The following is a 26,193-nucleotide window of genomic DNA, read 5'->3' as shown; positions in this document are numbered from 1 at the left end:
CTACCGCCTTTCCATCTTGCTCCACCTTAACCAGGGTGGGTCAGCTCTGGGACACCTCTGCCCTTGCCACCTTTCCCCCTTGCTCCGCCTTAACCAGGGCGGGCCTGTTCTGGGACACTTCTGCCCCTACCACCTTTCCATCTTGCTCCACCTTAACCAGGGTGGGCCAGCTCTGGGACACTTCCGCCCTTACCACCTTTCCATCTTGCTCCACCTTAACCAGGGTGGGCCAGCTCTGGGACACTTCTGCCCCTACCACCTTTCCATCCTGCTCTGCTCCACTTTAACCAGGGTGGGCCTGCTCCGGGACACTCCTGCCCCTGCCACCTTTCCAACTTGCTCCTCACTCTGCACCCGTGATAGGTTCCTCACCACTTTTATTCAGCAAAAGCTCCCCAACCAATTTAACCTTGCTCTGCCTGCCCTTGCAAGAGTTACCCTGTTGGGAGAGCGCCATTCCTGGCAGGTGAGGTTGAGCTGAATTCCTTTTGCTTGATTTTCAGAACCACTTTGCCTCCTTTGCCCCTTCTCTCACTCTTATCCCTTCCTATACTTTAAAGTAAGGATCTACCTTTCCATATTCCTTATGTTGGCCCACTTCCCCTGGCCCTTACTCCTTAACGGGTGCTTGAGTTCTGATCTTGATATAGCCCACCGATACTTTAAATGGGAGGTTCCACATTCCCTTGTCATGTCCGGCACCACGGATGAAAATGATGACTAGACCCCCCTTTCCCATGCAGTTTTGGAAATGAATGTTGACCCCTGACCATCCATTCCTAACTTTGGCGATCTCATTAGCACCTGTGTCAACCGCCTGATGCTTCAATCCTGCTCACGTTCCCTTGTTCCCCACTTAACAAAACTGGCATAACCAATTTACCCACATTGCCCCTTCCCTAGTTCGTAGGGTTATTTGGCATCTGCAATGTTTGAGGTATTTATAACATATTTAATACCCAGCCGTTTCACTGAGCGGACCTGGTGCCCGAACCTGGTCTGCTTCGTGTCGTCTTGCCCTTCAAGCGAGATAATAATTCAGCACTTACCCAGTGCTATGAACCCTCAGGTATCTGAACGCTGCTGTTTATCACTGAGAGGCTGGGTTTGGCCCTGCCGAGATTCGAACTTGTGTGAGCAGGTTCCGTACTGGTGTCAGAGCGGGTGGTTACCCTGTTATGCAGTTCCAAAACGGTGCCGGCCTCCCATGGAAGCTCGGCCCCCGCACCGCAGTTCATAATGCAGAAAGCTTCTCAACCCGGGCCTTGCAATCCCTGCTCACATTCACCAGCCCATTCTGACCAACGTGCACCAAACCGCAATATTCCATGTACTTCCCCCTAGCCGTTCGCACATCGTATCCACCCTTTGCCACTATAGGTCAGTTCAACCCAAAATTATGTGCACTACAGATTGAATCAATTGTTTACTTGCCAAATGCGGCGCAGGGCCTGACTCCCCCACCAGAACCCTCCTGTACCATTGTAACTGCTGGCCGCTACCGTGCCCTAACCATATATAGTGTATGTCCCTACTAGCTTAATATTGACTCAGGGCAATTACAGGACTTCTGACTATTACCGTGAAGCCGTTCCATACTTCCACCTCAGCGCCCTAGGTGTAGCACTTCCTCCAGACCCCGGCCCTCCTAACTTGGTAGAGCCCTTCCCTTCCAACCTGTCTAGCTTCTGCCCACTTCTGCAATAAACCAGCAGTGGTAGGGGACGGCGGGTAATGACCTAAAACTAGTGAGATATTCCTTGGCCACGATCTCAGGTCTGCATCATACCCCTGTGTTCCCGCCTATCCATGGGTTGAAAACCCCCTGTACCATCCTACCGTTTCCACCCCAAGGCCCAGTTTCGCTTTGCCCCACTGTATTGTGGCCTTTGAAATCTGGGGGACAGATGGGGGTGGCACCCCCGGACTAACCCGCCTGGCAGCGAACGCAAGCCCCTCTGAATGCGTTCCCCTCTCTTCGCTTGTTCTCCTATCAATGCATAGATGGAACGGCGGCCGTACTTTCCAACCGCCCCTGCGGCCATGCGCGTCTCCCAAAGTGCGCGACATGTGTCCACACAACCAGTGCTTTAAATAACCCCCTTTTCCCCCAAGACTACCTGTGCCTTCAATTATCCCATTTAACATTAAATTAACCTTAAGATTCCATGTTCTTCCCACTAGCCGCTCGCACATCGTACCCTCCCCTTGCCACCATTGGTCAGTTCGACCCAACATTAAGCGCACTACAGACCGAAATTGTTTCCTTTCTTATTATCATACTATTGTGGTTGCAACGTTTAGTTTTGCTAGGCGGTTGGTTGCTCGATGACAACCATGCCTGCTACTTGGAGGTCCCTGCGACCACTCCTTTGCTGGGAGCCCGTTTAATTTGTGTTAATCCCCCCCCGCCGCTCTCGTGTGCAACTTTATGCACTTTCCCCTCCAAAACGGGCGGGCGGCCAACACACTGAACTATCTTCCCCGCCAAAGCCCCTGACGCACAAACTTATGCCGAATAAAATTGTCGTGCCTGTGCACCACATTGGATGGATCACTGAGCGACGCAGTTCACAAGCTATGCACGCCTTCTAAAGAAGCACATGGCCCCTTCTCATTCCAGTTCCTGGCAATACCCCCCTTGGTGTCCCTAGTGAGGCGTGTTGTCCGTCCCCATCTTGCCACGCTGGTGAGCTTCCCACCACCGCTTAGGCGTCCCCACCGGTTGGGGGAAACAGGCGTGTATAAACCAAGACATAGTAACGCCCATGGGGTCCTCTCCCTGCATCTCTGCCCGTGTGTGTTATCCGACCCACGAGGGGATCTTTAACCTTAAATAACCAATGGGCGCAGGCGCCAAGTCATTCTCATGAATCATACTTAATTACAAGTGTCCCATCACTGCAGTGGTTGTACTAACACACCCCTTGCCCATGCCTGCCAAGGAACTACTTCAGGGAACTACCAGCCGCCTTCCCTGCGCGTGGCAAGAGACGGGCCCAAATTGCGGTCTGGAGAAGACAAAACTTCTGCGTTTATATCACGCTACGCCTCTGGGTATCCAAGTGTTGCTTATTATTACCCACGGTGTGTGGAGCTCATTTGACGACCTCAAAAGGATGAAAGGCTGACTTTGTCCCTGCCGAGATTCGAACCTGCGTTAGCAGGATCTGCACCGATGTTAACGCGAGCGCTCTACTCGCTGTGCCACTAGACCGGTCTCATACCAGAGATATGGTCTGATGCTATACGGCGGCCGCCTGAACTCGAACATCCCCGCAACTCTTATCCTCACATTTAAATGCACCCGAATATGAATTTGCTAATATACCAGGCGCTTGGCGAAGGGAGACAGAGTACGATGCCAAAAATCCCTCCATGCCTTTATAATCACGCACATCGCACGCCTTTCCTGTCCCCCCTATTTGCATTTCTTGACAACCGTCGCCCATACCGCTCCAAACTGTATGCAAAATTACCCTCTACGCCACCTCAACAAGCACAGCCATAAAGGCGACATCCCACCGTCATTGCACATTCCCCTGTTTTCCTCACGCACCTGGCCTCGAAGCAAATATGAGCCCGACGTGATTGAACACGCAACCCTCTGAACTGGAGTTGGCCGCGCTACCATTGCGCCCCGAGTCCTTACTTTAACACAAAGCGCACTCCCGCGCTCCCGCCCCGACTGTTAACTTTAATAACATTATGGTGCACACCGCCGGCCCTCCAGTGCCAACCGTTGCCATGCTGAAACTGATCCCCCATTATTTCCAAGCCACCGGATCGCCTGTTAGCTGTTGAAACCAGCCCTCCCTTCATCCTGGTCCTGCCCTACCTGCAGCAGAATCCCACTTTCGGCAGAGTCCCACCCTGCTCTCTATTCGCCCTGCTCCTTACCCGACGCTCCTTCATTCCTGCCACGGCTTCATTACTGCTACGGCGATCCTCCTTCGCTGGAACCTGCCATCGCCGGAACCTTTCTACCTCTGCCACGGCCCACAGCAACACATCCTCACGAACCACGGCAACACCAACCGGTCCAACGAAATTTCTTCCATCTGCGAGGCGGCGACCGGGTCCCAGTGCAGGAGCGAGATGCCTGGCACCCCGGTCCCGCCTGCTTAAATCCTGATGCCCCCGCCCATTTTCTTTTGTTCTGCCCTTCGCGGGCTTTTGGGCCATTAGGCCTTTGGCGCCTTTCCGCCCCTCGCCTTTTGACCCCCAAGGGATGGTTCCAGGTCTTGGCGGCATGACACCGCAGGGGTTAAACTGCTGCCTCCTCCATTTTTAGCTGATTTTTCCGTCGTCAGCTCCATTTTAAAAACTTGTGCTGTACATTCCGGTTTTGGTGAGCAGGAGTTCTGCCACCAGGGACATCTAACACTTAATTAGAAGCTTATCTGTCACAGGGCATCGAGGCGGCGTGGTGCCCATGTGCTGGGCACAGCCCAGGAGAGTTGGAAGAAGAAAAACAAATGAGCAGCAATTAACATTCCCTTCACCAATACTGTTTCTAGCAGCACACAGCGCGTGCTGGGGTTAAGTCCACGTGATCCAAGACCTTGTTCACGGCGCCCCTTTGTTAAAAAAAAGATCTCTCTCTGTGCAGCTCAACTGGCCTATACCAATCCCATTTAAACATAACACGAGGCTGAGGCAGAAACACAGCCCCCCACCCCTAGGGTGACCAGATTTTAAAAGTAGAAAACCGGGACAGGGCAACTAACATAAAAGTAGGACTAACTCTTGAAAATGGCTGTCAAAGGCACTATACTTTAGTAGCGGTTGGAGGAGAAGAGGGTTTAAGTGTTACTGTTCAAATAAACACATATTCATTTATTTATCACAAACTTACACCATCTTAAGTTGTAAAAAGCAGCATTTCTTATGTGTGAGATTGTGCATTCATACCTGTTTGCTATGAAGACCAACTACCAAAAACCGGGACCACTGCAGTTTCCAATTGGAACATAATCTTGAGAAAGGGGGGCAGAGCACGAAAAACCTGGACAGTCCCGGCAAAACCCGGATGTCTGGTCACCCTACCCACCCCCCCCTAATGAAAGTAAAGACACAGTGCAGATAAAGGAAAAGACGCAGGGCATTTCAGCGCGCTGGGCTACATCCCCGCAGTGCTGCTTTCATCTCTCTATCATCCATCAGCCACTTTGCCACAATCATCGCACCAGCCAGTGCTTGCTGCCATAGACTTCATTATGAGTTTGGCTGCATTTCCTCCAAAAATACCGCCTAAATCATTTGGCTGTGCCGCCTGCAGTAGGCATGCAGTGACAGCAAGGGCGCTTATGAGCCTCCTCCTGTGACCTCACCCGAGCAGCCCACCATTTCCTGCTTCCTGTCACCCTCTTTATGCTTCTCCTCCTGCCACTGGCCCCCTTTGCCTGACCAATCTGATCATGCCCTCCCCAGGCAGGAGGTGTTATGATCAGACAAGAGGTTAAATAGTGGGTTAAGTCCTGCCCCTTCTCCCCCCTCCCCCCCGTGGGCACTCTGTGGAATAGTCTTGGCAGCCCATATAATCCACCTTCCAAATCTGTGCAAGAGGAGCTCAGTATATGTCCCCCCGAGCTATGTGTCGGGCGCTGCCTCCCTTTGTTCAGTCCCTGATGGTCTAAGGCTTTGGCTGCGACCCCACTGTGTGTGGTTGCGACTAGGAAGTGTGGTGCAGTCGTCCTCGCTGCCGTGTAAGTACGTTTGTTTACCCATCGCCTCCTTCTCTCTCTCTTCCCGGGTGCTGTTCATGTAAGGCATCGTATTGCCATCGGTAGGAGTTTCCAAAAGGGTGGGTTGTTCTCTTTTGCCTGGGTCTTGGTGTCTGGCTTCTTCGTGTGGTAATTGCGTGGAGTTGGGTGATGGCTCTCTCTGTGCTGGTTGTTGCTTTTGCCCAGGTCTGGTACGTCTGGTACATTGTTCTTAGAAAGAACACAAAGAAACTGTTGAGCATTTTGCTTAAAAGACATGGAGTGAGACACAGATCAGCACGTGTGTTGGTGGGGCAGGAATTGGTACCCTCTTAATTGCCCCCATCCTCCTCAGGGGTAGGGTTGGCTGAGGAGGATGGGGGCAATTAAGAGAGTACCAATTCCTCCCAGCCAGGCGGGCCGGTGTCCCAATCCCTTCTTGACAAGGCCATGGTACTAGCCTTGTCACAATACCTCATGTGGTAGTGCTTTTGTGTGGAGGTATTTGCACACAGGAAGAGTTTTTCCTGCTACCGCCCAGCTGGTAATGAGGCCCTTAGTCTGTGATAATTGGGTCCTTTCTGACAGCTACAGAGATGGCAATCAGAAGGAGAAACGCTGTGTTAAGGCAATTATCGAAGACATCTGCACCCTTTCCAGTGGTTATAGTGAACGCTTGATCTTTTTAATGAGAAGCTTCCCAGCTCAGTGAATGTGTGATTAGCGATGCCCGCTAGCACAGCGTAGGGAGGCAATTTAGGCCGCCTTTAAGGAATTTAGAATTTGTAACAAGGCCGCCTGTACAAATATATCTTCCCCTCTCTAGTGTTCCTTGATTAAAATGGCATCTGTGAAGCCCCAAAACGTAATCTAGTGCCTGTCCTCTGCCAACCCTAACAGAATACCATTGAAAAACACCCTACAAAAAATAGGAACTAGCAACCAGGAAGGCAAAGGAAGCAGAGCTATACAATACAATTCCATCAAACTTCAATAAAATAACAATACAATCCAAGCAAACACATTCAAGTAGGCACTGTATTGTAATCCCACCCCAGAAACATTGAAACACCCTTTCAGGAAAGAAATGGCTGGGTTGCATAGCACAGAGAGGCCAGTATGATAGATTAATTAAGGAACCCATGGGCCATTTGACAGGCAAGAATAAAAGCCTCTTTGCCAGAGTATTTGCCTGTTGCTAGCGTGAGAAGTAGGATTGATCAAGCTGGCACTTGCAAGGCTAGTCATTTTCAGGGAGTTGAAAAAGGCATGGAGCCACTTCAGATGTTTCGGACTACAATTCCCATGATGTCTGGCTATGGACTATGCTGGTTGGGGATGATGGGAGTTGTAGTCCGAAACATCTGGAGAGCCGAAGGTTGCAGAGCCCTGGTGTAAGACAACTTGACGTCTGTGGAAGACGCTGCTGATTTCCCCAGCTGAGCCGGGCAAGACAGGTCACAGTATGATGCTACGGCGGTGATGAGTGTTAGGGAGATTTATAATTTGTATGCTTCATCCCCTCTCCTAGTGAGACCTCCAGCACTTTTTGCTGGACTTCTGGGCCTTTCTCTTTAAACCTGAATGAGTGGAGCCCTTTCCACTCTTTCATTCCTATGGACTTCTCTGTCTTTTGGAGCTCTTTACTTTATATTTTACTGTTCTATAGAGTCTATTCTTTCCTCCGTAACTCTTAAAGACATCTGTAGTTTACTATGGCAGCACACAGCTCCTTAGGGGCAGTGTTGCTAGGGACCCTTGGGGGCCTCCTTTGAGATTATTTTCTCTATCCTGGAGTAACTACAGTTTTTAAGGAATCTCTCCCAAAAATGTATAGTCTGAGAGATGGACACACCACCTTATGTGGAGTGCCAAATGGATACTTAGTATCCCTCTTCACTCTGGTCCTGTGACTTTTATGTCACATAGACAAACTCCTTGTTGTGGCTGGTTGCTGTCTTTTTAATGCTTTTGAAGAACTTTTAAATGCTACGATGTATAGCACCGGCTCCGGACACCCACCTGAAGCTGGATGACTCCTTTCTCATGTCTGAGAGTGCCTGCTAGCCCTGTGACGCTGTCCGCCATGGCCCTTCAGAGTGGGACCCAGATGGCGGCCTGACGCATTGATGCCATTGTGAGACCGAGGCGTCCGAAAACTCAGGAGGCCCCTGCCCAGCGTTGGATGCAGGCTCCACCTAAGCGGAACCGCACCAGAGACGAAACAAAGGGCAGATTGCCGATCTGGGGGCGGGTTTGGTGGGCCCCCGGAGTCCTGTCCTAGTCGAGTCCTGACGGGCTGGATGCATTGCCTGACAGAGGAGAGGCGGCTGCGTCGCGCCCTCTGCCCACTGCAGATTCGCCGCCCGAGCGCACCTGAGCCCGGAGGCTACAAGAGTGGAGCAGCCGCCCCGCCCGCGAGCGCAGTGACTGCTGCTGAAAGAGCCTGAAGCGGATTGGCGTCTGAGAGGTGAGCGGAGGTGGGGAGACCAGACAAGGGGCCCTCGGACTGCGCGTGGACCGCGCCGGGCACCAGTGGCCCGAGATTGGGGGCTGCCACTCCCCCCAGACATTGTAGCTGGCCCCCGCATAAGCGCGGGCCGCCCCGGCTGAATGCTGCTGGTGGAGGTGCGGCCCGCCCAACCTCGCTATCCACGCAACCCCCGAGAAGGAGTCAGGCGCAATGCCCGCTGCACCGGCCTGTAGTGCCTACACCCAGACGGGCCTCGGGGAGGTTGCGGGCCCCCCCTCCTTCTGGGCCTCTTGTATGGCCTGACAAGCAGGAAGAACCTGGCACTAGACTCTTTAATTAAACGCACATCAAAGGCCTCCGACTGTTGCCTCCCCAGTTCCCTATACCCTGCAATCGCCTGGCTGTCCTTCAATAGCGCACCAAATAACGCCTGCACAGGAAACACCATTTGCACGTATCAGCAGACCTGCAGCTCAGTCTGCATGATACTCCCCTCCTGTGCACCCCAAGTGACACAGGAAAGGAGAAAGGGCGTGGGCAGGTTTTTTTTTCAGTTTTAACGACAGCTGAGACACACACAAGCTAACACAGATCAACCTGACAAGCTACCTGATGCCTGTGCAAGCAGTTGAAGGAGAAGCGCCTGATACCCTGGCACCCCCAGCGCAAGTACCCCGTAGCCATTAGCTGGGACCCCTTCATCAACCTCGCTCAACATATGTGCCACCACAGCCTACACTGTATTCTAACAGCTGACACATTCAACTGCGCCAGCGCACTTGCCTACTGCCCCGGAACCCCGCTGTTGGTACCCTGATCAGTGAGGTGCCCACACCTAGCGAGATGTCTGGGAAGGGTGCACGATCCAAGCAGCGCCAAACCACCATTGACACTTTCACAGCTGGTGGCCCCACGAGCCCTGAACGCCCCTCCGCAGAAACCATACAACCTGACCCCGCTGGTGAGACAGCTAACCCAGCAACACCCAGATCCTTGAAGCCATTAAATTGTTCCAAGCTACAATGGAAAATAAAATAGACGCTGTAGCCACCGATCTGGGCCTCCTCCACCAGGATGTTCGCTCTCTAGCTAGTAGAACTGAAACATTGGAGACCCAGGTCTGAGAAAATGCAGAAGCCAAAACCCAACTCCTACACGATGTGGATGAACTCCAACAAAGAGTCAAGAATCTGGAGGATCGGGCCGAGGAGGCAGAAGGGCGGGCTCACCGGAACAATATTCGTCTCCTGGGATTACCACAGGGTATCGAGGGACCTGATCCCACAAACTATGTTGAGAACCTCCTTTTGCAGGAAATAGGGGTAGAAAAGCTCTCCCAAGGCTTCTCTATTGAAAGAGCCCATAGGTCCCTCGCCAAAAAACCACCACCAGGTACTCTGCCCAGGCCAATGATAGTGAATGTGCTCAATTACAGAGATCAGGAGGTCATCTTGGCCTTTTCACGGTCAGGAGGTCAGATCTAGAGAAACTCTGCAAACATCACCATCTTCCCGGATTACACCTTCCAGGTCCAGATGAAAAGAGCGCAATTCATATACACAAAGGCCAGGCTGAAGGCAGCGGGACTGCGCTACATGCTATTGTACCCCTCTAAACTGAAAGTAATACATAACAACAAGGCCCACCTGTTCGACACGCCGGCCCAGGCCCGAGACTGGATGGATGGTCAGCAGCTTCCAGACATCGAAGACAAGAAACGGAGGCCGCGCTAAGCCTATACCCATGAAGCATAGTAAAATCCTTCTACCTGCAATAGCCCAACTGCAGAATGATGGTGCCCAGGCACAGCTGAAATGCTCCTCTGCAGGGAGACACCGGATGCGAATACCCCTCTACCCCCAGGAATCTTCTTAGGGTATACATACCCGCCCGTAGGGCACCTGGAGACCTATGTCTGGTCAAACGGAGCGGAAACGGGACTGTCATAACGGGGGAAACCCTGCTGGACTTGTTCATAGTTCGGGGAGTTTACAGTTATTGGGGGGAGGGAAATGGGGCGTTGGCTCCACAGTTGGGAACCTACATTGGGCAACACCAAGACCATGGGGAAATTATACAGACAACAAGCTATCAGCTAGACCTCAAATGTCGCCAAGAACCATCGCCAGACCGCCTCATTCCCATGGCTGACAGGATAAAGATTATGACTTGGAACGTCAGGGGTATGAATAGCTTTGTTAAACAACACCGCATCTACGCATACCTGAGAAGGTGCAAGGTTGGGATCGCCATGCTCCAAGAGACACACCTGACCCAGAATAAAATGGAAGCATTAACCAAGACATGGCGAGGTACCCCGATAGTATCCACTTACTCCTCCTACGCCAGAGGGGTCCTGATATGGATCTATCCGACCATCCCCTTCAGGCTAGTGAGCACCAAAGCAGATGACGAGGGAAGGATGGTGCTCATACACGGCACCGTCGAAAACAGGGAGTTATGCCTAATTAGCACCTATGCACCCAACCACGATGCAACAACTTTCTTCCATTCCCTGTATCCACAACTTACCCCTTACAGAGACAATATCTTAATTTAGGGGCGGGGGGAGCACAACTGCCCATAGACCCACTGAAGGATAGATCAGATAGTAAACACACTCGCCCATCCCCTCCTGCCAAAATACTATCCAAACTAACACATCGGCTACTATTCCGTGATCTGTGGAGGGATTTACACCCTGAACAACGAGAATATTCCTTCTACTCCCCACCCCACTCCATTCACACCAGGATAGATTACTTCTTTTCAAGCCAAGAGCAACAAGCCATGTTCAGCGACGCTCAGTACCTGCAGAGAGTGCTGTCTGACCATTCTCCACTAATGGTCACCTGGGAAGTGTTCCCACCCAGACCCCCAGTGCCTACCTGGAAGCTTAGAGCCGAGGAGCTACTAGATACAGCCTTTCGTGAGCGTATAAAGGACTGCACCAAGGAATACTGGGAGAGGAACTTGAACAGTGTAGAACACGTGAGCACAGCATGGGAGGCGTACAAGGTGGTCATGAGGGGTGAGATGATTGCAGCTATAGGAGGGACCCAGAGATCGATCGTAACCTCGTTGGAATGCTCTGAAAGGGATTTGGGGGGACTGGAGAACAGGGCTGACTCACCCCCAGAACATCTGCAGAAAATAACAGAACTGAAACAAACCTGTCTAGCACACTGGGAATCCCTGGGCAAACTGAGCTACGCCAAGTATATCGAAAGAACCCATGCCTTAGGAGACAAACCCGGTAAACTCTTGGCCTGGCTCTATAAAAGGGAGACCCCCCGAGCCCCCATCTGTCATATACTCAAGCCCGACGGCACCACAGCGCATACCACAAAATGAGATTAACTCAGTTTTCTCCGACTTTTATCGCAACCTTTGCTCCGAGACCTTGCCCCCCACTGACACTGAAATCAAAGATGTCCTAGACATCATCGAGCTATCCAAATTAGATTCACAGTTGGCAGAGGCCCTAAATGAGCCCATTACTCCGGACGAAGTAAAGGTTGTTATTAGATCCCTACTATCTGGAAAAACCCCAGGCATGGATGGCCTTCCTGGGGAGTTTTATAAGACATATGACGAGACCCTGGTTCCCCTGCTGTTACAGGTGTTTAATGAGGCCTATGAACGCGGTACCCTCCCTAAATCCATGAGGGAAGCCGTAATCATCCCCCTTCTCAAACCTGGCAAGGACAGAGCCGATTGTGGCTCATACAGGCCTCTCTCCATGCTAAATGTAGACAGTAAAATCTTGACTGCCCTATTAGCGAATAGACTGCGGAGGGTAATTCCACTATTAATCCATCGAGACCAAACGGGTTACGTCCCAGGGCGCTCTATCACCGAGAACCTGCGTAGGTTACAGCTGTACTCTTCAGCACTGAACTAAGACCCCAAAAATATGCTGTTGCATCATTAGACACCACCAAAGCTTTCGACTCGGTGCGCTGGAAGTGGCTGTATGCCACCATGGTAAAAATCGGGATAGGGCCAGTCTTTTTGAAATGGACCCAATTGGTCTACACCAATCCGACTGCCAGGGTGCGCACAAACAAGACATACTCCAGAAAGTGGCCCCTCCGTAGAGGCACCCGGCAAGGATGCCCACTATCCCCCATGTTGTACATCATCGCCACCGAACCTGTGGCTGCCTACCTCAGGCAGGAGTATGGAGACGAGGGCATTGAAATAGACGGCGTGACCCACCTCATCTCCATGTATGCCGACGACACATTATTATACTTACACAATCCTGAACACCTCCTGCCCTATATCCTCGAGACCCTAGACAGATTCCACAAATGCACGGGGATCTGGATCAATAGAGACAAATCTTGCCTCTTCCCCCTCGCCGCACTACATAACGAAGAATACAGGTCCCTGCCCCCCTTAGACCTCCAATGGCAAGCGACATCCTTCAGATACTTGGGAATCACCATACACCGGAACCCACACACTGAACACATTCTCAATACGGTTAGGGCTAAAGACTACCTCGAGAAATCTATGGAATTCTGGAGCAGACTCCCGCTCTCGGTGGCCGGTAGGGCAGACCTCCTTAAGATGGGCGCACTCCCCCGCCTTCTACACTACTTTACTAACGTCCCTTTCAACATCCCCCCCTCATTCTTCAGAAACCTAAATGAACTGTGCAGGAGATTCCTCTGGCAGGGTGGTAGGCACAGGGTAGCGCTAGAAACACTTCAAAGGCCCTACGAGAAGGGAGGACTGAAAGTTCCCAACTTCGAGCTATACTACCTTGCTAGTCAGCGGAGGCATATGATGCGATGGATGGCAGACGAGAGTACTGCGGACACTCGACTCTTTCAACCTGCCCTGCCCAGCCTACTTCTCAGAGACCTGCTCTGGGTCAAGGAGAGTATTACACGACACTACCCATACATAGCCAAGTTGGGGATCCAGCTTTGGAAACGGGCCTGCAAAATGGTCGGAACAGCAGACCCCTTCTCTCCACAAATCCCCATAGCAGCAATCATGGCAAAACGCGCATGGCGACATCTGGAAGTGCCCACCCATTGGGAGCCCTACGGGGTGGCCACGTTGGGAGACCTGGTTCAAGAACAGGAGACCTTAACGTTCACTGAGCTCAGCGAGGCCACAGGGCTTCCTGCAGGACAGTTCTTGCTCCATGGAGCAGTAATCTAAGCCATGGAGGACAGATGGCCTGAGGCCGCCAATCCTGCAATGGAACTTGAGACCATAGAAACCATGTTAAACGCTGGCGAGGGTGTCCACGACACTTCACGACTCTACGAGGCCCTGCTGCAAGGTACGACTAGAAACAAACTCAAATGCAAGGTGAAATGGAAAAGCGAACTGGGCCTTGAATTCAAAGACAAAGAATGGGAAGAGATAACTCACTACCACACAGAAACTTCAAGGAATGCCCGTTTACAACTCATCCAACTGTACATCACCAACAGAGCCTACCTCAAACCAGAAGCCAAATCGAAGTTCAAAGGCGCGGGAACCCAGGTGTGCCCCAAATGCTATGAATCCGAGGCTGGAATGACTCACATGTTCTGGGGCTGCCCAGTTATACAGGATTTCTGACTGACCACAAAAGTGATGGGTGGAAGATTTCGAATGAATCTAAATGAATCTTTTGTGGTCAGTTTGTTTCTCCTTGTGAGAGAGGGTATGCCCAGACATGGGTCCCTTGCTCGCTGCGCCACAGGGAACCAGGCTGCACCTCGCTGAGGAGGTCCAACAAGGCCGAAACATGTCTGGGGTTGCTTGGTTTTCTGTGCAGAGGGGACCTGGCCAAGCAGTTCGGGCTGGGCTGCTACCTTTAGTGGCGGCAGCTGCTGAATGATTTGCACTTGGCTGGTCCCCTTTTGCAATGGAGCAGACGGGCTAAAAAACGGTGGTGTGGAAGGTTGCCCAGAGCAATTGCCAGTGGTTTAGATTCATTCGAAACCTTCCACCCATCACTTCTGTGGTCAATACAAGATTTCTGGACACAAATAAAAGAAAGAGTTGCCATGGCAGACATCGAAGTGGAAGCCCATAGGCCTGAAGCTTGTATCTTAGGCAGCTACAGACGCAGCAGAAAAAACAAGCCACTTAACAGACTCAAAGACTTAATATACATCACAGCAAAAAGACGCATAGCCATGGGATGGAAAAGCCCAAAGAGCCCTAGCGAGGCACAATGGTGGGGGGACCTTAGAAGGTGGATAATTGCTGAGACCGGAGCATGGGAAACAGCAATTCAGGAACAGAGACTAGACTCCAGCAAAGAACTACAACGTTGGGTGGCGCTAACAGTGCCGTTACTTTACCCCAAAGTGGCAGACAGCACCTCAGACGATAGCCCTGGCTCGTAAACTGACATGAAGGACACCGATGAAATGCCCATGGTCTTGGGAGAGGGAGGGAAGGGAGGGAGAGAAGGGGAAAGCACTAGATCCACGATTGTGATGCCTTATTTTTTTTAGTGTTTTTTTTTTTATTAGTTGTTTTGGTCACGAGAATCACGAGACCTTTCAACTTAATAATATACAAAATAATGACAATAGGAAAATGATACGAAGATGATGAAAAGAAACACATTAATATTATAAATTAAAAACAAATACAAGAACATCAGACAACAGTTATGCAATCATAATTAAAACAAGAAGACAAGAAAAAAAAAGAAAGGCTGAAATAAAACTATTAATGTTTTCCAGTCTGCTCCTCAATAGTCGAGCAAGGCTCTATACAATCATTTTGGGGGTACATACATTGCTAGTTTCAATTGGTGGAGGTCATTTACAACAGCATATCTCACTGCCTTTCTCTTGGTATAAAATAATAGATCCCATAATTTCTCTGTTGTCAGATCCCGATATTCAGTAAAAAGATGTTTGAAAATGAACACAGCGGACTAATAGTAATTCTTCACATTCAGAGCATAAATGTTTAAGAGTTTCTGCATACTGCTTACAGAATCGACAATGCAAAACAGTACCATCACTGCTACGTCTATTCAGCACATCATTTGTTAACCATAAATTCAGCCTTAATCTCATAAAGCCATCAGGATGGCTTGCGCTGGGTGACCTTACCATATAATTTGCCACATTATTATAGCGTTTCAATTCGAAAGGCGATTCCAAAAAGTTTTTGTAATTGGCACACGCCATGCGAGTACATATCCAGTCGGATTCCCAAATGTTTGTTTTAGCTCTATTTGGGTTCTCCATTAACAAGATTGCATCTACTTGTGCCTTTGCTAGAATACACTGAATTTTTAAACGCCACATTTTTGGAAAGTTATCCAATGAACTCAGTAGATAAGTAGAGATAATGTTAGCGATTCCTTTTGTCAGTTGATTCAATAAACATTTATGATATAGTGCACATAATTTCCATTTATAAATTGAATAAACCGAGGTTAAGCCCAGTTCATATCTCAAAAGTGGAAGCAGTTAAGAATTAGGCAAATGTAACACCTGCCTCCAGAATCGACCTTCTCTCGGGGCCCAATAAGAATAGGTGATCATTTTTTGGATCTCGGCACCATACAGAATAACAGGAACAACTTTTAGTTTGAAATAGGTAATTATCGGTAAAATGGAGAATTTACAGTATCTGGCCTTAATAATACGGGCTTGCGAGATAGACATTTGCAATGTAAGCAGCCCTTGTTTGTTATACTGGTCATGCGCACACTGATTGGATATAATCATGCCTAGATACACATAAGCATTTGCAACAGAAATTTGACCTTTTTGCAGTGGCCATTTAAGCCGGGCTAGACTTTGTTTTCTTGTACCAAATTGGATTATTTTTGTTTTGGCAATGTTAATAGTTATACCATTTGCTTGGGTATATTGATCCAAGGCACACAGTAAGTTCTGCAAACCTTTGGGGCTGTGTGACATTAATACCATATCATCGGCATATAATAGCCACTGGATTTGCACCCCCATGATTTTTGGAGAATTAGTGATCATTTTGGCAAAGGTTTGATGAACATCTGAAATAAAGAAATTAAATAAAGCCGATGCCAGCAAGCATCCCTGTTTCAGGCCTCTAGTGGTTTCAATAGGGGCAGTTAACAATCCGCCCTTTGTCAATCTGACCTGGATCATAGTGTTTGTATGCAATTGAATGATCCATTTCAGAATCTCCCATGGGCCGTTAGCGTCAGCCAATTTTTTATACAGGATCTCTCTGGGGACAGCATCAAAAGCCATTTTAAAATCAATAAATGCAAAATCCAGGGGCTGTTTGCACTGGTAGGCTTTCTGAATGATGCTTGAAAGAGTAATTATATTAATTGCAGTGCCTATTCCCTGTAAGAACCCTGTCTGGAATGGATCTCGGAGATTCCTACAGTTCAGCCAAGTATTAAATACATTTAATAGCAACCTGGCAAACAATTTGCCCGGGCAATCCAGTAATGCTATTGGTCTGTAGGACCTGGGATCCTCTCGATCACCCTTTTTGAAAATAGGGAAGATGATGGACTTTTTCCAAGTCTCGGGAATGAAGCCAGATTTAAAGACTTGAGCAAACATACGATATAGAATTCCTGCCCACTCATTGACATACATTTTTAGCATAGCATTATGTAGTCCATCAGGACCTACCACTCGAGAAGTGCTCAGTTTTGTGATGCAGAGTTTTATGTCATTGATGTCAAATATAAACCCATGGGCGGCTATATCTGAATGCAGACATAGTCGCATATCAGGGAAGGGTGAAAGATATAAGTTTTGAAAATACATCTGCCATGTTTCAGCCGATATCGAATTAGTCTGGGTAACGATTTGGGGGTTGTCTAAGGTATGATTAAGTAGGGCCCAAATGCCAGCAGTAGATTTGGTTACAAGTTGCTTCAGCATGGCCGCCCCGTCCAATTCATATTGCTTAGCTCTTCCATTTTTAAGCCACTTTTTGTATTTCTGCTTTAGTGACCTAATTTTGATTGCAGAGTCTACCGTATGCGACTTTATTAACTGTCGAATTTCACGTCTTAGCCCAGCTTTTTTATACTTAATATCTAAATCAAAAAAATGGATATGTTGTTGCTTAATTAAACCGTTACCACTGTCAATTCGTTTAAACATCTGCATGGCAAGTGTATAATCTTTTTCCATCAAACCAGGGCTTTGATACATTTCTTCAAGATTTTGGTCCAGGCTTTGTAATTTTTCTCGATTCCATTTCAGTCCATTACCCCCGTTGTTAACTACAACGTCTGATATGTTTTCATTCATTGACAGCATTGATTGGGGCTTTCTTATCTGAAATGATAACTTCATCTTGTTATGGTCGCTTAGATCGGTCTGTATCACCTCCAGCTTTTGCACGCAACTAAATACCTTTGCAGTGATGCATACATAATCTATTATGGCATGCTGAGCACCTCTTTGCCAAGTTGCCTGGGCGGGGGTGTCAACCCTCACATTGCTGTTTATCATGAGAAAGTTGCGCTCTGCCATAATTATAGACCAAGTCAACTCATCACCTGTTAATTCCACATGCCCGTCTGGTATGAGATGGAGATTAAGGTCACCTAAGATTACAATATACATCAAACCGGCCTCTAGAGCTAAGAAATCTAATATTTTCACAAGGTGGTCAAAAAAGTAATCAGATTTTAACGTGTTGGAGCACCAATAAATATTTACCATTGCAAATTTTTGATGACTGGTAGAGAATTTAACCATTTGAAAGGATGATGAGGGAGACTGACAGAGTTTCAGTTGGAAACCACTTGTTTTTTTAACTGCTAACAATAATCTTCCTTTAGGTCTACCCAGAAAACCTTTTTCTGCTGGTGTAAACAAAATTACATGTGAGTCCCAGATAGGAGGTGATAAAAGCCAAGTTTCCTGGAGGGCAATAATATCGATGTCAATCAGTTCCCCAGTGGAAATGGAATTATGGTGACGATGACCTCTAGTGTTCCAGGAAATCACACTTAAGGCTTTCATATCTGTGCATAGTTATGCAGGCCTTATTTGATCTGAAAAACCTTGCTGCAGCAGATTATTAAGAGTCGATGTAAAAATTCGGGACATATGGCCTTGCAACATAGGAGTATCAGATAGGGTTTCTTGTGTTAGACTAAATCCCAAATCAAATAAGAACATTCTAGCCTGCCAAAATGTCTCTGCCACCAGGGATGATCGTATATATAACCGGGCCGAGGACAAATTAGTGTGGTTTATAAATTCAATCTGCTCAATATCCACCGATGATATAGCGGATAAGGCCGGAATTTCCACACAGATGTTGAGAACACTGGACAGGTTTAAATCATATGTTTTAAATGGCGTGCCCCGGCACTTAATAATAAAGCGATGGTAAGTCTGATCTTTTATTTCCTTATTCTGAATAGATCGATCTCTCGTCTGGTTTGGCAATCTTGCTGGGGACCGTGTCTACCTCTCCTGATGGCTAGAAGAGGCTGGTTGGGGCCCCTTTAGTAAGGGCATAAGTGAGGGAAACCCTTTTTCCGTCATAACATCTTGGTTAAGGTCCTTTGACTGCTGGACATAGGCTTCAATTGACGCTTTGATTTCATCCCGTATCTCCTGTCTTGAGACTGGCACCAGATTTAAAATTGGGGCCGGGAGCGTTTGCAACGCGTGATGTTCATGATTTTCGACTGGATTTACTTTGGAATTCAGTGCTAAATACGCTTCAACCGAAGCCCTAATCTCTTCATATAAATTATTTGTATGGCAGTCAGCTTTCTGAGCAGCTTCGGTAGTTGAGGTGATCTGCACTGTGAGATCATTCATATTTATGTTTTGCACAGTATTAGATTTAGTGTTCAGGGCTATGGCTTGAGGGACTGGAATTATTGGCTGTTGTAAATTAGATTGCTCACCCATTGACATCTGCAATGATTGACTAAGCCGAAGTTTTAAATAAGATTCAATTGAGCTTTGCATCTGTTTCTGAATTTCTGCCAGGAAAGGCATGCCCGGAGCAATGGATTCTTGTTCATGGGCCTCAGTTACGGCCATCGCAATCACGGCAGAACACATTGGTGGAGTTGCCTCCGACAAGTTTGTCTGAGAGGCTCGCTGATTTTCAATGCTTGTCACCATCTGCGCCAAATCATCTAATGGTTTGTATGGCAGCTCTGGAACAACCCTCTGCCCTACAACCTGAGCGTGAGCGCTTGACTTGGAAGGAATTATACAAGACTGATCTATATGCGTGTCCATTCAATTCATCTGTTTAATTCCGGTGGGCAACTTTGAGCTAGGTATCTGAGATTTAGCCACTAGCACTTTTCATTTTTTACTTGCTCGTGAGCTGCTGGATTTAGAAGCTACCGTACTAAATTCTTCAAATATATTTGTGGTATCTGGGGCTTGCAGAGGCCGATCTTTCTTAGTCTGTAACGTGGTCGCAGGAGTAGCGATAGCTGTAGAACATGTAGAGGCCACTAATGAGGCAGATGTTGAGGTCTCTGCCACCTTAGGAGAATTGGCAATCGGATTGGCCTCCCCCGCGATGGTTAATTTGGGCGTTGTACTTTGCTCTACAGCCATTAAGCCGTGCTCGTTCGGCTCAATGGTCGGCTACATGGGCAAAGAGGAAATGCAATCGGTCTCAAGTGTTTGCGTGAAAGCTGAATGTAAAAGTTTGTCACTATTCAGCTTAGGGAATTGCAGGACCAACTTGGATTGAAACTCAATCTGTGAGTTAGAAGTAGTTGCTCAATATAGGCACTCTGTTGGGTGACTTTCAAGTCCAAGACTTCATATAGTTTTGCAACGGCCAGTAAAGCCGTATTCATGGCCGCAAGAGATTCTATAGGGGGGTTTGCATTATTTGTAGGTGAGGTTATTGGCTCCACTGCATGGTCTTCACCCTGGGACAGCACAGGCGATAGGGCGTCTATATTTGTACTGGAGCAACTTTTGTCACCTGCTTCAAGCTGAATTAGGTCACCAGTGTTTGAGCAGATATATAACACTTCATTGGGTTCTTCCTCAGTTTTATTTGTGAGGTTCATAAGTTCAATGTCCTCCACTTCAATTTCCCATATCATTGTCAAGTGAGCATGAGATTGCTTCAATTTCTGTTGGGCTAGAACAGGGCATAGTACAGGTTGTGGCATTTTATCACCCGGTAAATCAGATGATAGTGTTTGCGTGTCTTCAGAAAGACAGGCGGCCATTATCGTGGTGTCTGTAGGAGCACCATTCAAACTGCTTTCAACATTTATGGGTCCTGGTACGTTTGACTGTGAGGGGTCAGAACTCATGTTACAAGGTGGCTGATCTACCAGACTTGCCACCAAAGGGAGAGGCTGGGCGGAATAGAACACACAATCAACATTGCCCAACTGGAAGTAAAGTTGTTAAACAACTCTGCAAGAGTGCTTTTCTAGATGTATTGTCGCGACCTTGACCATCCAGTTTTGCGCGCAACTCTAAAATGGGTGGCATACTGGTGGTCAGAGTGTAATGGATCATTCAGCAACTGGCCTAATGCAATAATAAGTTACAGTAAATAAACAACTAAATAAAGGAGCAAATAAATAAATAATTCAATTACTCAGTTCACATAGGTTTCAACTGTTGCTATTACCCAAGTAGCATGAACCTGGGTAAAAAGAGAAATGGAATACCGCCTGACACACCAGCAGCAGCACAGTAATAAATTATATTTTGATGATGAAAAATAACATAGCATAACATACCACAAAATTAAATGAGAATGGAATGCGTGATGGAAGCTTTCGGATGGGATCAAAGAGGAAAGACCTCCGCAGTCTCCCGACCAGTATTCGTGCCACCTGCGCCAAACAGCCGCACAACAGCCAGCGCCCTTTCCACCAACAGGCTTACCGCTGCAAGGGTGGCTTGCTTGCCTTGAAGTAGATGTCTAAAACCACGTGATTGGTCACGTGACAAGCTCAAGACCGCCTCCTCCAGGAAACGATATGCACAGCAGCAAGAGCTAGCAGGCTCGCAGTGCTGCAGCTGACACAGGCATTTCAGCAGAGATTGCCGTTGTAAAAATAGCAAGCGTTTTTTCTCCAAATGTTCAAACACCTTATTGCCTTATTGATTATCATTGTGCCTTGTTTCTATTGTTAAAAAACCAATAAAGTTGTTTTAAAAAAAAATAACATTTGTTGAATTTTCCATTATAGTGGCCTAGTAGCCCCCACCGATTTGGACTACTAAACCTGAGTCAGAAGCCCACCTGCAGTGATATTTGACCATATTACAGTACTTGCCTGCTTGTATCACCAGTCATTTCTGAGGCTAGGGGTATAGGAGTCAAACAGACACAAGTAATTCACGATGTTTGGTTGGACAGCTTGCTTTAATTCAAGGTAGTCCAGCTGTTTGAGGGGATAGTTGGTAATACATTACAAATGAGTTAAAACTCTATGGAATGGAATGCTGGCTAGAATCAGGTCATCATTGGTTCTAGTATATCCAGACAGCACTGGTTGTTTTCTCAGTGATGTTTCCTAAGGTGGAGGGATGTACCATGGTGTGTCCGAGCGTGTACCTAGTATGAACCGAGGTGTGTCCTAGGGTGTACCTAGGATGTACCGAGGTGTATCCTGGGTGTACGTAGGATGTACTGAGGTGTGTCCTACGGTGTACCTAGGATGTACCGAGGTGTGTCCTAGGGTGTACGTAGGATGTACTGAGGTATGTCCTAGGGTGTACCTAGGTGTGTCCTAGGGGGTACCTAGGATGTACCAAGGTGTGTCCTAGGGGGTACCTAGTATGAACCGAGGTGTGTCCTAGGGGGTACCTAGGATGCACTAAGGTATGTCCTAGGGGGTACCTAGGATGTAACAAGGTGTGTCCTAGGGTCTACGTAGGATGTACCAATGTGTGTCCTAGGGTGCACCTAGGATGTACCAAGGTGTGTCCTAGGGTGCACCTAGGATGTATAGAGGTGTGTCCTAGGGTGTACCTAGGATGTACCTAGGTGTGTTCTAGGGTGTACATAGGATGTACCGAGGTGTGTCCTAAGGGTGTATCTAGGATGTACTTAGGTGTGTTCTAAGGGTGTACCTAGGATGTACCGAGGTGTGTCCTAAGGGTGCACCTAGGATGTACCAAGGTGTGTCGTTGGGACTACCTAGGATGTACCAAGGTATGTCGTAGGGACTACCTAGGATGTACCAAGGTGTGTCGTAGGGACTACCTAGGATGTACCGAGGTGTGTCCTAGGTTGTACCTTTGATGCACCAATGTGTGTCCTAAGGGTGTACCTAGGATGCACCAAGGTGTGTCCTAAGGGTGTACCTAGGATACACCGAGGTGTGTCCTAGGTTGTACCTATGATGCACCAATGTGCGTCCTAAGGGTGTACCTAGGATGTGTGTGGATTGCTGGCTGTGCCTCGCGACTCGAGCTTCACTTGAGACTGAATCACGACAGGAGGTGCTTGCATTTCTCTGTGAATAGAATATATAATCTTCACTATTGTATACAGTGCTTGTACTGTGGCACATGGCTGTACAGTGACATACCCAAGACCATTCTCTGGTCAAGAAATTGCACAGAAACCTAGTAGGCACATGTTTCACTCAAAGTGGACTCTTGCTGGCAAAACACCCACGTCTGCCATCTCCTGCGGGTCCATGGGTACACTTTAGGAGCCACAATCTCCCAAGGTGCACTGGGTGTCAGCCATGTGAACCCTGACTGGCTAGTGCTCCACCCTGCCTTACCAGTGCCAAGGGGAAACACAAGATGGGCCCATGGGTGACTCGGCAGTACGGGCAGAGCTTTACGCTCAGTAGAGTAGACTGGTTGGCAGGGCGGTGCCCAGATGTGGTGGCCGCAGGTCCTGCATGAGGCTCTCACTGCTGGATAAGAACACAAGGTCTACACAAGCTCTGGAGCTTGATCCCGGTGTCCGCTCGGAATGCCCCCACAATTCTCCAATTTCACAAATCTCTCAAAACATGACTCTTTCAACACCACCTGCCCAAGGACTAACTCCAATGGACACACAGACCTCAGTGTACTGTGCTACTGTTAAAAGGTGCCAGCCCATATGCTAGCTACCCACACTCTGTAGTGCTCGAGCTAGGTCCACGCTTAAACAAACAAAAAAATAAAAAAGATTACTAATTTGGCCTAAATAAGTACAATTTAAGGATTCGTGCAGCAGTGTACCTGGGGTGTAGCCGGGACGGATCTTTCAGCATAAATGTTTTGGCGGAAGTTTGATCAGGCTAGCCAAGAGACACCACACAAATAAGCCCTGAGTGGCCCTGACTCACATAATGGTACATTTGAGTATTTCAGCAAAGGTGTTTTCTTCCATCCAAGACTACCTTCATGAAATAACAGTAGTTCAGCACCATCAAGAACCTGCCAGGAACATAACTCAGACCTCCGCTCAGCAGAAGCAAAACTCAGCATAACAAGGCAAATCTAGGTAGCCTAGTCTTCTTGTTTGGCCCCTGACCTGGAAGCACTTCTCATGATCAGTTCCTGAGGCCTGAGCAAGCATCAAGCTATCTCTGTTCTGTGAAAGGTGTTGGGCATGGTCCGCGCGGCACTAGTTCACCGCAGGGCGTGCTCAATAGCACTGTAGACGTCACATAAGGCGTCCATGATAGAGAATGGACACGCCTTGACCATGACCGCCACACAGAGCACAGAAACCTCTATGGGAACATGTAGTGGCAATAGATGATCTGTGCAAACTCAGTGTGTTTCACTCACTGGTGCTAGGGAAGGAGGCTGTCTGGTAGTTTCCTCTTCTGCACCTTCTCTGAGGGTCAGACACTTCTCCAAGCAAAGAGTTGAAGGCAGATCTAGCTCCTACGAGCCTCTGATATTCATAGATTAGGTTCCCTCCTGCAGAACTCCACTTGAGACATGATGTGTGTGCAGTCACTTATCTATCCGTGGGCTGGCAGGAAGACCAAACCAGGCTGCCATTGGCTTCGTCCATTGAGTGCAAGTTGCTAGAGACCGAATGATGGAGCAAATCTGTCTTCTGTGCTGGAGAGACTGCGTGAGAAGACGAGTTGTGAGAGCGTGGGGCCACCTTCCAGTGTGCATGGCCAAATCCTACACCTTCAGTTGCATTACGTTCTTATTAAAGCAATGGACATTGACATATATTGGATGACTTCAAGATGGTGGAGATTTAGTCATTTTGATAATGATCTTGCATTGATTGGCTGGGGCCACCTCATGAAACTTCAAGGAAGAGACCACGCTAGACCTGAGATCTTTTCATTAACTACTTCCACCTTCTGGGTTTGAAAGTCCGCTGTCTGATTCCATGCCTTTGCTTTCCCACAGGGAGATCACCTACTCATAACAGAAGCCATTAATCTATCTCCCGGTCGTGCACTGTGGACGGCTGCACCACTAATCTAAATGTCACTAACCTCTGCATATCCAGTGGCACACGCTTCTCCCGCAGCAAATCAACCAATGGCTCGAATCACAGCTCGTTCGCTAAGAGAAGACCCGCAAACTTTCTCTTGTCACGCCCTCACTCTATGGAACTCCATCTTCGGATCGGCTCAGAATGCCCCCACTGCTCCCCGTTTTCACAAATCTCTCAAAACTTGGTTCTCTCAACAACACCTGACCAACGAATAATCCTAATGGACTCACAGAGTGATGCAAAGACAGCAACTCACACAGTACTGCGCTACTGTTAAAAGACTCCAACCCACTACATGTGCAGCCCTCTGCTGCTCTCGACCTAGGTCTGCACTTTAAACTATAAAATAAACTGATCAAATACAAATGTCACCGAGTTGTTACAAAGTTTTGTTAATCGCTAAATATACCCTTAGTTTAACAGTCAAAGGAATAACAAATCCCTTTGGACCTGTGCTCAAGAGCTGCCTTTGTAGAATCTGAATGTAGGGTGACCTGTCGGTTCCTGGGTGCCCGAACCCTAATCAAGGATTCTTTCAAAAGCACTGGGAGCATTGTGGTTTTTCCGTGATCTCTTCCCTGCTACTTACCTATAATATCTTGTCCCATATTTTCACTTTTGGGAAGTAGGCTCATTTATACTTTGACTCCGTATTATCTACACATTTCTGAATGTATTCAGAGTGTCTATATCAGCTGCGCCTCCTCAGAGGTATTCTTCCTTTTCTCACTATCTCCCAGAAGTTCACTGTCTTCTGAGCTCTGGTTCTCTCTAGGTTGGACTACTGCAACAGCCCCTTTCTAAATCTTCCTGCCTCTACTCTTTGACCTTTACAACTTATCCAGAAGAGGGCTGCGAGACTTGTCCTTGGCCCCAAGCCCAGGTATAATATCCCTCACGACCCTCTGCATCGTCCACGAGGCTTTCTGGGACCTGGGACTGCTCTATCTCCAACTTTCTCTTCCAAAATATCTTCCTCTCAAACTCTCCGCTCATCCACCTCAAACTCTCTGAGGGTCATACGCTTCTCCGAGCAGAGAGTTGGGGGCAGATCTACCTCCTCGGCTGGGGCCTCCCTCTGAAACAGCCTCCCTGCCTCTCTCAAGCTTCAGCAGAACCATGTCCGGTTCCGGAAGCAACTCAAGACCTTCCTTTGTGCTTCCGCTTTCTCTCTTCCTCTCCCCTGCTGATCCACCTGAATAGTCCACACACTGGTCACGCTATGAACTCGGGCCAAGGCTCCTGCTTGTCCAGTGGCCCAGGCACTGCCGCCAGGGCTCCCCAGCACTTAAGGGTCTGTATCTGCAACTCTACAGTCCCTTCTCTCTGCACCTATGAGCCACCCGCTAGCTGCACTTGTTAGTAAACTGCACTTCCCCCTTGCCCTCCGCCCTGGAACTTCTCCCCTGCCCTCTTCCCCACACTTGGACGATCTGAATGACACAAGGCCTAGTATGATCGTTATTTTGTCCTCCCTTTGTTTCCCCCCTCCTTGTCTTGTCGCGCTTAGAAACACTTCTGTACAAGTGCGTTATAAATGCCACATCAGGAGGATAGCTCAGGGGCAACATGCCATGCTTGTCTTGTAAGCAAGACGACACCGAGCAACACAGGTTCGATCCCTGG

This window comes from Ambystoma mexicanum, chromosome 13 (genome assembly GCF_040938575.1).
Source record: "Ambystoma mexicanum isolate Mex_15411 chromosome 13, UKY_AmexF1_1, whole genome shotgun sequence".
NCBI classification, from domain to species: domain Eukaryota; kingdom Metazoa; phylum Chordata; class Amphibia; order Caudata; family Ambystomatidae; genus Ambystoma; species Ambystoma mexicanum.
Note: the sequence above shows the minus strand (reverse complement) of the source record.